At 44.1% G+C, this 12,160-nt stretch overlaps 1 long non-coding RNA gene and 1 pseudogene across 2 annotated transcripts in view; one reads left to right on the forward strand and one right to left on the reverse strand.

Annotated features, from left to right (window-relative positions):
• The window catches only part of LOC123328260, a 145,398-nt gene that overhangs the window by 48,422 nt on the left and 84,816 nt on the right, over positions 1-12,160 (forward strand). The window lies entirely within an intron of this gene.
• On the reverse strand, positions 306-1,936 carry LOC102411444 (annotated as a pseudogene).

The raw sequence follows: 12,160 nt of genomic DNA on the forward strand, positions 1-12,160 counted from the left end.
TTGTCCTGGGTCAGGAAGATGCCCTGGAGGAGGGCATGGCAACCCACTCCAGTATTCTTGCCTAGAGAATCGCATGGACAGAGGAGACTGGCGGGCTATGGTCCATAGAGGTGCAAAGAGTCGAACATGACTAAAGTGACTTCGCACACAGGCATATGTCAAATATTGTGTAAGTGCTTTACATATATTATCTCTAATTACTATGATATTCCTATAATAATGTTACTATAATTACTCTTCTTATTGTAGGGGTGAGGAAACTGACTTCCTTTTTATTTATTTATTTTGACTTCCTTTTTAGATATTTGAAATAAAACTTTATTCTGAGTCTAAACGAAAAGGAATGGGAATGACAGTAACAAACAAGATTTCACCTCTCCATAATGTCACGTGACTATGCTGCTGCTGCTGCTGCCGCTTCAGTCGTGTCCAACTTTGTGCAACCCCACGGACAGCAGCCCACCAAGATCCCCTGTCCACAGGAGTCTCTAGGCAAGAACACTGGAGTGGGTTGCCATTTCTTTCTCCATGTCATGTGACTATAGCAGTTTTACATTTGAAACTCAAGGAGGAACAATTGTGTTCCAAATCACCTAAATCTGCAGGTCCAAAAATGAAAGTTTTTTTTTTTTTTTTAACTGCCACATTCACTCCAAAGCCCATCCACCTCCTTCAGCATTCAAACATTAAGCACACGTTCTGCTTAGCTATGTAATAAAGTGGCAAACACGCTGCACCGCTGACCTCATGGGACACTTGCCTATGAAACAAGACTTCTGACGCTGGGCCCCAGCCTCACCTTCCCACAGGCCGTCATCTTCATCTCTGCAACCTCTAAGCCCTGCTTGTCCCGCACTGCCAAGGCTGGGTCCCTGACCACCCCTGGCGGGGCAAGAGCAGGCATGGCAACGAGCTCCACGTTAGGGTCTCCGATCAGTTTTCTAGCAAGCCAGAGGGAGGGCTCTTCAAAGCTGTAGTCACTTTCGGCAGAAATGTCATTGTACTGAAGAGTCTTCTTTCGGTGGAAGGCAGATGACTTTGCCTCAACCTTTCTGTCCTTAACGTCCACTTGGTTGCCACACAACACCATCGGGATGTTCTCACACACTCGTGCCAGGTCTCTATGCCGGTTAGGCACTTTCTTGTAAGTAACTCTTGATGTTACATCAAACATTGTAACGGCACACTGAGTTTGTATATGATAGCCGTCTCTCAGTCCACCCGATTTCTCCTGACCAGCTGTATCCCATACTTTGAACGTAATACGTCCTCTGTTGGTATGGGACACAAGAGGATGGACCTCAATACCCCAGATAGCTACGTACTTCTTTTCAAATTCACCAGTCAGATGACGTTTCACGGACGTAGTTTTTCCAGTACCGCCATCACCAATACCAGTTTAAACTGAACTTGGGGTTCTCCTTGGGCAGCCATCACGATGTTGCTTCCAGAAGCATCTCCGCGCCTGTCTGACTGAGCAAAACTGACTTTAAAGAATTCAAATGGCTTGCCCAAATTCTCACAGATAGAAGTAACTTTCAGGCCTAGGCTGACAGGACCGTTAACTCCAAACTTTCAAGCAATACGTTAAAGCCATTATTACTCTCCCAGGCAAATTCAGAACGACATGTATTTTAAGTGTTCCTCCTGAGGCTCAGTGTTAATACAGTATTTTAAGTCCTCTGACGGTTTGACAGGCCACCTCGCTCTCCATTTGTTGAGGGCCTGCCTTCAGATAGAGAGGAAGAGGGCAGGATGGAGGGAGCATGGTGGGGACACAGATCACACAGCTTTCCCATGGAAAGACTCTCCCCATCCCTACTGCCTGCCTCCTCCTTCCATGGCCACCATGGTGAACCCTTGAGGTGGGTTCCGCCAGCTGGGCTGAGAGCCGCTCTTCAGCTCCCACGTGGAAGGGAGACTCAGCTTTTTATAACACTCACACTTTAAGCAATGATCCAGATTATCCCCAAGAATTCCAGAAACACTGGACAAGTTTTTCTCAGGAAGCCGTGGCATGAGTGTCTGAGCAGAGGCTCTGAGTCCAGGTGCTCCTTGCAGATCCAGGAGCTGCTGAGGTTCCTCCTCATCAGGGAGCAGTGGTTCTCGTTAGAGTAAAAGGAGAGAATGTAACAGAGGGTCAAGGGCAGACCCTGGCCTGGGGCATGTGCTCTGAAACTGATAGCTGTTATTTTTGGATGTGATTTAGGAATTTTGTTTAGGTAAGATGTTTGCTGGGCCACTGTACTGAAATATCCTAGACTGGGTGGCTTACACAACAGTAATTTCTGTCTCACAGTTCTGGAGGTTGGAAGTCAGAGGTCAGGGTGTCAGCAGGGTTGGTTTCTTCTCCTTGCTTATAGATGGCCATCTTCTCTCTCTGTCTTTGCCCGGCCTTTCTTCTGTGCGTGACTGTGTACCAGTTTCCCCTTATTATAAGGGTGCTGGTCAGGTTGGATTAGAGCCCACCCACATGACTTTACTTAATTACTTTTTTAAAGTTGATCTCCAAATACAGCAACGTTCTGAGCTACTGGGGGATCAGGACTTTTAACACTTGAATTTTCAGTAGGTCAGGAGGAGGGGGAGCACAGTTCAGCCCATAACAGAGGAGCATTTCCGAAAGGCAGTGAGTGGGAGCTTGATTTCAGACTAGACTGGAGAGGCAGGCAGGGGCCTGGCTGTGTCCTGCCTCGTAGGTCATGTTTGACAAGAAGGCAGTGATGGCAGGATGGGATTTGCTGTTCAAAAGGTTACTCTGGTTGTACTAGGGACAAGGTGTGTATGTGTGTGTATGTGTGCACGCATCTGTGGGGTATTTAGCTTAACTGCCCAGAATCTTAGGAGAAGGGGATGGGGGCAGAGTAAACTCAGGTAGAGCAGTTGGGAGGATCACACATTGGTCCAGATAAGAAGTGGCCAGGACTGGGGTGGGTGGGGGGTGTTGGTGGTAGTGGAAGAGATGGACTGGAGCCAGTGAAATTCCTAGAGCCACCTAGCCTGATTTTAGGAGGTAAAATCAGCTGGGCTTGGTGATAGACTTAATAGTGGGATTGAAGAAGAAATAGATGTCAAAGGGAATTAGATTTTTGACCTGAGTGACTGAATGGGTGGTGGTGTCATTTTCAGGGATTGAAAATGTTAAAAAAACAACAACACTGGATTGTGGGGGAATAATCATGACATGGGTTTTGGACATGTTGAATTTGAGGTTCTTTTGAGATATCCAAGAAAAGCCATGGAAAAGATATTCATAGGTAGGGTCATAGATGAGGAAACAGAGGTTGCTATTGCAGGAAACATTAAGTTGCTCAATGTTCTAACTAAATTACATCATTATCAATTGAAAATCCAGTTTCGAGGTCTCAGATCTCCTGATTTACTACTCCAGCGCTCATTCCCACATCAGTGCTTCCTTCCCTTACATAATTTTTAAGGATAAAGGACAGTGTACACACATCCCTGGGACTTTGGGTATCCAGTCCAGATCAATCTGCTAAAACATCACATTTATTTGAAGTTGTCTGCTTTTTTTTTTTTGAAAAGTCATCTGATTTTTTTGTCTTACTGTATATTAATGGAGAAGGAAATGGCAACCCACTCCAGTATTCTTGCCTGGAGAATCCCAGGGATAGAGGAGCCTGGTGGGCTGCCATCTGTGGGGTCGCACAGAGTCAGACACGACTGATGTGACTTAGCAGCAGCAGTATAACATATTGTTATTTCTATATAGTAATGCCATTAAAAATGACTGATCTTGGAGAGGAATTTCTGCTCCCGGAGGATGCTTTGAATATATTCTGGAATAATGATACTTTGTGCCAGAGGATGCAGTGCCAGGACTATGCAGGTGATGCAGATGAAGATGGTTCATTCTGCGGTGTGCCATCCACACCTACTTTACAGCAAAGGAAGTGAAGCAATACAGCCCTGACCATAGGCTCCACTGTTCCCACCACATATTGTACCTCCATCCCTAATGTACCATGCCACCTGGAAGCTGCAGCCAAAGACAGCAAGAGAATGGCCTTTCAAAGGCATAGCTGTGGCACCAACTTTGAGATGATAGTGTGCAAGGATGGGGTCATCCTCCTGGATGCAATAGACATTCTATATCAACAGCTAGTACACGGTGCTGTGACCAGAGAAGGCAGAATACTTGAGGGTAGAAGTAGAAGTGATCTTGGCATCACTTCAGTGAACCACTTAGGGAATTTCTGTTTCTCATCCCCGCAACTCTGTTCTCCATAGGTTTAGAAGTTGTGGTTCCCAGAAGGACATGTTTCCATCGGGAAACACAAGAAGAGTCTCTATGAAACTTCAAGCCATGACAGCCGTTAGTTACTTCAGGCTCCTCGTGCCAGGATAGCATGAGGCAAGGGAAGAAGTCACGGTGTTGGCAGGAGCATCAACCTCTAGTCATCAGGGGGAGATAAACCTGCTGGATATGCATTTTCCCAGCGGTCTGGGAAATTGGCTGCCGTGGTTCATGGCTGAATTCCAACGTGGGAATTGCCATAAAGGGACTTGCTTTCACTCAAGATTATGCCCCTTCCCTGGGGGTGACCTACAACCAAGGGTGGGTAGATCTTGGGGTATGAAGTCTGAGCTTCCTTGGCCCAATTTGGAACAGATTTGAAGGGTCGTCAGGTTCCTATGGGACTGAGTCTTTGTTGGGGCTGCAACACAGTTCAACCTCTCCTTGTGCAACCCTGCAGACATCACTCCTTCCCAGGTGGTGTTCTTAAGGGCACCCCCAATAAACCACCACGTGGAGATCTCCACCTCAGATTCTGCTTCCCAGGGAAGCCAAGCTAAGCAAGATGGCTCAGGGATATGTCAGACAAATAGCTGAAAATAGAGGCGGGCATTTAGAAGAAAGATCTGTGCTGCAGATATAGACATGGACATCATCCATCTGAGGACAATAGTGAAACCATACTTGGATGAGTTTGCTAGGATAGTGATAGATTCTGACAAAGAAAAGGAGGACATCTGCTTTAATAGATTTGAAGTAATAGTAATATATGGCTCTATAAATATTGCTGTTTGGTATTGGGTAAAATGCCTTGTGAAAAGGAGGGAGGTGATCTTGGAGACCTTAGTATTTGAGGTTTTTTAAGTTAGATTGAAATACTCAGTTCACCAAGATAATGAAGAGGGGGCTAAAGAATATCTAAATTACTGTAACTCTATCTCATAATATCTTGTAATTCTTGTACTCTTGTGACTTAAACAAGGAACACACTCAAAGTGCAACCAGAGAGGACAGAGGTCTTAATAGACTGTAGATGGTACCTGCTGGGCCCCTGGTTATTGGCATTAGAGGTCTCTTCTTGAAAATGATATTATAATGAGACAAGTCAAATGCAAATAAATCAAACAGTAATGATAAATGGATGGTCTTTGATCAATCTGGTCCCGCCCTGGAGAAGGATCTGGAAAGGAATTTGCAAGGGTCACAGGATGGTTAGCACGTCATAGGGGTGGCAGTCTTGGAGTTGTAGACAAAGGACAGAACAGTTTTCACACTTGGAACTTCCTCTGTGCTACAACCTGTCCTGTCTCTTGTTGCCTTGGTGTCATGAAAATAAGAAGAATGTTTTTACGTATCTGTGTTACCATTTTTTTCCTCCTAGTGATCATTGTTGCTTGGAATGAAAGCCCCAGATTGGTAGGGTGTAGAATACTTTCTCCTGACATGGTAGCTTTTGTAAAGCGATTCGGGTCAGTGGCAGTTGTCATTACTGATTGCTGCCCCTCAGAAAGTTTAAACTTTCCCAGTGGAGTGAGGGTAGGAGGTAAAACTCAGCAGAGAGCGTGTAGGGTGAACAGAGAAGGGGGCTGAGGACAGGTCTCAGAGGTTATCTGAGGGATCATTTATAACAGTTAAAGCTTTAAAGGCTTTAATCCAGGATGGGGCCAGCTCTTGCCCTAAACCTGGTTTCCCAAGAAAACAGTCTTGTGTGTTCAGTTTCCAGAGCATTTGTTGCTAAGCTTTTCATTTCTCTGTCAGTCTTCCTTTCTTTGACCATGTTCAACTTCTACTTCAAATGTGGGAGTCTGTAACTGCCGAGAAACTCCTTGGATGAAAGCAAGTGTGTCACATACCACTCCCACATCTTGGGAGTCAGAAAAAAGAGAAAAAGAAGAAAGAAGGAAGGAAAGGAAGAAAGAAAGAAGGAGAAGCAGACACCCGTTTGGCATTTTCCATCTTACTCTGGATCGTATGGAATTTCATCAGTTTAGTGATGCTTGGATACCCAGTCTTCAGTTCCAGTGGAAAACATCTCAGGGACATTTCTGCATCAGATAAGGGCAGGTATAGTGTTTGGGACCTTCCTACTCACAGATTCTGTGGTCCTACCAGGCATAAGACAGAAACAAAAGCCAGAGATGTAAATTTTTCATAGGGCATCAGACTCAGGGAGTGTTTCTGCCCAGCCGATTCCATGTGGGCATTCTCAATTGTTTCCTGTCCTCCTTTCTTTTCCTGGCACCTTCAGGCACCAGGATAATGACAATGCATTTCTTTGTTTATTCACCTTCCCTCGTTTTGTTCTTACCCAGTTTCTTCCTTTCCCTCTATTCTTGTGGTTTAATTCTTTTCTCTTTTTGCTTCATATGTTGACTTGCTTTGGTCAGTCTCTGTCTATGTGAATGAAGTCTGTTTGAAAGTTTGTAATGATTATTGAAGTCAAGGGACTTCCCTGGTGGCTCAGCTGGTAAAGAATCCACCTGAAATGTGGGAGACCTGGGTTCAAACCCTGGGTTGGGAAGATCGCCTAGAGAGGGCAAAGGCTACCCACTCCAGTATTCTGGCCTGGAGAATTCTATGGACTGTATAGTCCATGGGGTTGCAAAGAGTAGGATGCCTTTGAGTGACTTACACTTTCACACTGAAGTTAAAGTGTAATTCCAAAGTAACATGGGTGTTAAGATTCCAAAGGGCAATCCAAAGAGATGTCATGAAACCACATACCAGCAGAGAGGGGAGTCTCTGCTATTGTAAATTGCGACTGTTGCCTGACACTTTGATCCAAAAATTGCTACCTCAGTGATTCAAGTAACTAGCTTTTGGCTTGATTTTAGTATTTAAACACACCTAACATTGCTCTTTGAGAACAGATCAACAGATCAATGCTGTTTTTCAAGTTGCATTCATCTTTTAGGTTAGTAAGTTTTCCTACCTCTCATAATCAGATGTATGTTTTACAAATGTTAAAAAAGATCACTTTAAATCAAAAATTAAAGACAACCTAACATGTGGACTAGTCTTCTCTTTTTGGGCTTCTGCTTGTGAGTTTTATAGTTGAGCTGCTTAAAAAAGACTTTTTTAACAGCTCGGTACTTTTTAACTTTAATATTTTTTAGTAAAAATTTCTGCAGATATTTAAGGGAAAAGGTATTCCCTGTTGTTTTCTTTTGGTGAAGTAAGGAAAAGCTCCATGCTTGGTGAGATCAATTTTGGGTGAAGAATGGCAATTTTTGGTGATTCAGGTAAAACATTGCAGATGAAAGAACACGTGCTAACTTCTATTAGTAAGAGAACCCTGACACCCTGGGAGAACTCTTCTGAAGGCTGTATGAATTTGGTTAATTTCAACCACGCTGTTTCTTCTGGATTTTTAAAAGCATTTATTTATTTATCTGACTGTACTGGGTCTTAGTTGTGGACTGTGGGCTATAGTTACCTGACCTGCACCCCCTGCTTTGGGAGCATGGAGTCTTAGCTCTAGACTACCAGGGAGGTCCCTCTTTTGGATTTTTTTTTTTTTTTTTTTTTTACCAAAAGTACAGTTTATGAAACATCTGGTTGGGGATTGTGTAGGGACTACTCAGCACCTACTCTGCTGACTCTGAAATGTCAAATGCTAAAAGGAGTTTTTCTCAAGCACAGAGTGTACCAACCGGGGTATATAGGGCAGGGGCCCTGTGCCTGGCAGTTACTCTGAGGCTTGGAGCGGCTGTCTCGGAGCTTGACTGACTGAACAGTCTTAGGTTGCTGCGAACAGTGGAGGTGTGAGGAGGATCCTGCCGGAAGCTTTTAAGAGCCAGGCTTGCAAGTGTCCTACTTGACCATTGCAAACATTCTGTTCATGAGAACCCGGTCCTATTGACCCACAAACTGCAAGGGAGGCTAGAAAAACTGGTCTCCCTGTGTGCTCAGGAAAAGGGATGCGAACTGGGAGTTTGTCAAAACATGGAATTGTCTCTGCTCAGTCTGCTTTGCCAATGATCTTTTCACAGTGGATTATAGTCACCTTCTCTTGAGGGAGTGCAAACTTTAAAAGAATATATATATATATATATTTAGCAGCTTGAGAGTTTTTTCTTTAAATTTTCAGTAAAAACTTCCTCAGTTATTTAAGGAAAAAGGTATTCCCTGCTTTTTTTGGTGAAGTAAGAAAAAACTTCAAATCTTGAAACATGATGCTGTGAAAGTGCTGCACTCAACATGCCAGCAAATTTGGAAAACTCAGCAGTGGCCACAGGACTGGAAAAGGTCAGTTTTATTCCAATCCCAAAGAAAGGCAATGCCAAAGAATGCTCAAACTACCACACAATTGCACTCATCTCACATGCTAGTAAAGTAATGCTCAAAATTCTCCAAGCCAGGCTTCAGCAATACGTGAACTGTGAACTTCCAGTTGTTCAAGCTGGTTTTAGAAAAGGCAGAGGAACCAGAGATCAAATTGCCAACATCTGCTGGATCATGGAAAAAGCAAGAGAGTTCCAGAAAAACATCTATTTCTACTTTATTGACTATGCCAAAGCCTTTGACTGTGTGGATCACAATAAACTGTGGAAAATTTTGAAAGAGATGGGAATACCACATCACCTGACCTGCCTCTTGAGAAACTTATATGCAGGCCAGGAAGCAACAGTTAGAACTGGACATGGAACAACAAACTGGTTCCAAATAGGAAAAGGAGTACATCAAGGCTGTATATTGTCACCCTGCTTATTTTACTTCTATGCAGAGTACATCATGAGAAACGCTGGGCTGGAAGAAGCACAAGCTGGAATCAAGATTGCTGGGAGAAATATCAATAACCTCAGATATGCAGATGACACCACCCTTATGGCAGAAAGTGAAGAGAAACTAAAAAGCCTCTTGATGAAGGTGAAAGAGGAGAGTGAAAAAGTTGGCTTAAAACTCAACATTCAGAAAACAAAGACCATGGCATCCGGTCCCATCACTTCATGGGAAATCGATGGGGAAACAGTGGAAACAGTGTCAGACTTTATTTTTTGGGGCTCCAAAATTACTGCAGATGGTGATTGCAGCCATGAAATTAAAAGACGCTTACTCCTTGGAAGGAAAGTTATGACCAACCTAGATAGCATATTCAAAAGCAGAGACATTACTTTGCCAGCAAAGGTCCTAGTCAAGGCTATGGTTTTTCCTGTGGTCATATATGGATGTGAGAGTTGGACTGTGAAGAAGGCTGAGCGCCAAAGAATTGATGCTTTTGAACTGTGGTGTTGGAGAAGACTCTTGAGAGTCCCTTGGACTGCAAGGAGATCCAACCAGTCCCTTCTGAAGGAGATCAACCCTGGGATTTCTTTGGAAGGAATGATGCTAAAGCTGAAACTCCAGTACTTTGGCCACCTCATGCGAAGAGTTGACTCATTGGAAAAGACTCTGATGCTGGGAGGGATTGGGGGCAGGAGGAGAAGGGGACGACAGAGGATGAGATGGCTGGATGGCATCACTGACTCGGTGGATGTGAGTCTGAGTCAACTCCGGGAGTTGGTGATGGACAGGGAGGCCTGGCGTGCTGCGATTCATGGGGTCACAATGAGGGTACACAACTGAGGACTGAACTGAACAGAAGAAAAAGCTTCAAGATTGGTGAAACTAATTTTGGTCAAGAATGGCAATTTTTGGTATTAAGGTAAAACATCTGTATGTTTTACCAGTTACTTCACCCAGCTCTGGGTTTAGGATCTCCAAGTGAATTTCAATAGTTTCTTTTAATTCAGTAGACTCCCCCTTGGTCCTATAAACTAACGAGATAAGATTTTTGCCCCCTTGTTGTTCAGTCTCTTAGTAAGGACAGCTAAACCTCCAGAGACACACATTATCCAAGAATAGCCAGGTCTAATTAAGGTATAGTCCACCCTTCCAGAATTAGGGGGCCTTCACAATGTCTGCCCAGTGGGATTTCAGAATCCTGTAAACCAGTGACTGCTGTGGGTCTGCCATTCTTCCCCCTTCCAAATGGGAGTAAAAAAAAAAAAATGGCTCCACAATTATATATGAGGGTAGGGGACAAAAATTTATAATTATTAATTATATACAAGGGTAGTAGTCATGTACAGATGTGAGCATTGGGCCATAAAGAAGGCTGAGCACTGAAGAATTGATGCTTTAAAACTGGTGCTAGAAAACTCTTGAGTCCCTTGAGCAGCAAGGAAATCAAACCAGTCAGTCCTAAAGGAAATCAACCCTGTATATTCATTAGAAGGTCTGATGCTGAAGCTGAAGCTCCAACACTTTGGCTACCTGATGTGAAGAACTGACTCACTGGAAAAGACCCGGATGCTGGGAAAGACTGAAGGCAGGAGGAGAACGGGGCCCAGAGGATGAGATGGTTGGATGGCATCAGTGGACATGGACATGACTTTGAGCAAACTCTGGGACATAGTGAAGGACAGGGAGGCCTGGCATGCTCCATCCATGAGGTTATAAGGAGTCAGGAAATTTTTGAGCAGATGAGTGATGTCATTGAAGCTGCACTTTAGGAAGTGCATTTGGGTCAGAGACTGAAGTTAGGAAGCTATTGCATAAATTCAAGGGATAGATTTAGATAATCATCCTCCAAACCAAGAGATCAATCAGAAAGGGGGAAGTGGTGACTGTGAGAGGCATGTTGGAGGCCACGTTCAAAGGGTTTGCTGGCTTGCAGGTGGGGCGGGGAGGAGAGGAAAGGAGCTCTGACTCCAAGGACTCACTCCTGGGTGACAAGGAGAATGGTGATGCGGCTGGAAGTTGAGAGTCAGTGCTGACTTTGGGGAAGATGAGTTCAGTTTTGGCCATTCTTTGTATCTTACCCACTCACACAAGGGGCTTCCCTGATAGCTCTGTTGGTAAAGAATCCATCTGTAATGCAGGAGATCCTGGTTCAATTCCTGGGTTGGGAAGATCCCCTGGAGAAGGGAAAGGCTACCCACTCCGGTATTCTGGCCTGGAGAATTCCACAAACCCATGGGTTGCAAAGAGTCAGACACAGCTGAGTGATTTTCACTTTCACTTCACTTCACTCACACAGTGGAAATGAACCCATGTCCTAACTTCATCAATGTCTTGGAGCTTCCTGGTTATAAATTTTAGTGGAAAGTATTTTTTAGGTTTATGAAACTTTATTTGTAAAATTTTTAATTAATTAATTAATTTGTATCACTTTTGACTGTGCCGGCTCTTCACTGCTGTGCGAGGGCTTTCTCTAGCTGCAGTGAGTGGGTGTTACTCTCTAGCTGTGGCGCTTCTCATGCAGTGACTCCTCTCACTGCAGAGCACAGGCTCTAGGCATGCGGGATTCAGTAGTCGTGGCACATGGGCTCAGTAGTTGTGGCACATGGGCTTAGTTGCTCCTTGGCATGTGGGATCTTCCCGGACTAGGGATTGAACCTGTGTCCCCTGCATTGGCAGGCAGACTCTTATCCAATGAGTCCCGGTTTAAGAAGCTTCAAGTACCTACTTGTTATACATGCTGATCAAGTACTCAGTGAGCATTGTAAGTTGCTGGTATTAAAATGGGTCGTATTATTATTAAAATGCCTTGATTGTGTTTTACCTTGGGAAAGGTTTCCTTGGCACGATCTCTACTTTGTGCTCCTTTTTTTTTTAAATTTTATTTTATTTTTAAACTTTACATAATTGTATTAGTTTTGCCAAATATCAAAATGAATCCGCCACAGGTATACATGTGTTCCCCATCCTGAACCCTCCTCCCTCCTCCCTCCCCATTCCATCCCTCTGGGTCGTCCCAGTGCACCAGCCCCAAGCATCCAGTATCGTACATCAAACCTGGATTGGCAACTCGTTTCATACATGATATTTTACATGTTTCAATGCCATTCTCCCAAATCTTCCCACCCTCTCCCTCTCTCACAGAGTCCATAAGACTGTTCTATACATCAGTGTCTCTTT

This window comes from Bubalus bubalis, chromosome 11 (genome assembly GCF_019923935.1).
Source record: "Bubalus bubalis isolate 160015118507 breed Murrah chromosome 11, NDDB_SH_1, whole genome shotgun sequence".
In the NCBI taxonomy this organism is placed as follows: Eukaryota; Metazoa; Chordata; class Mammalia; order Artiodactyla; family Bovidae; genus Bubalus; species Bubalus bubalis.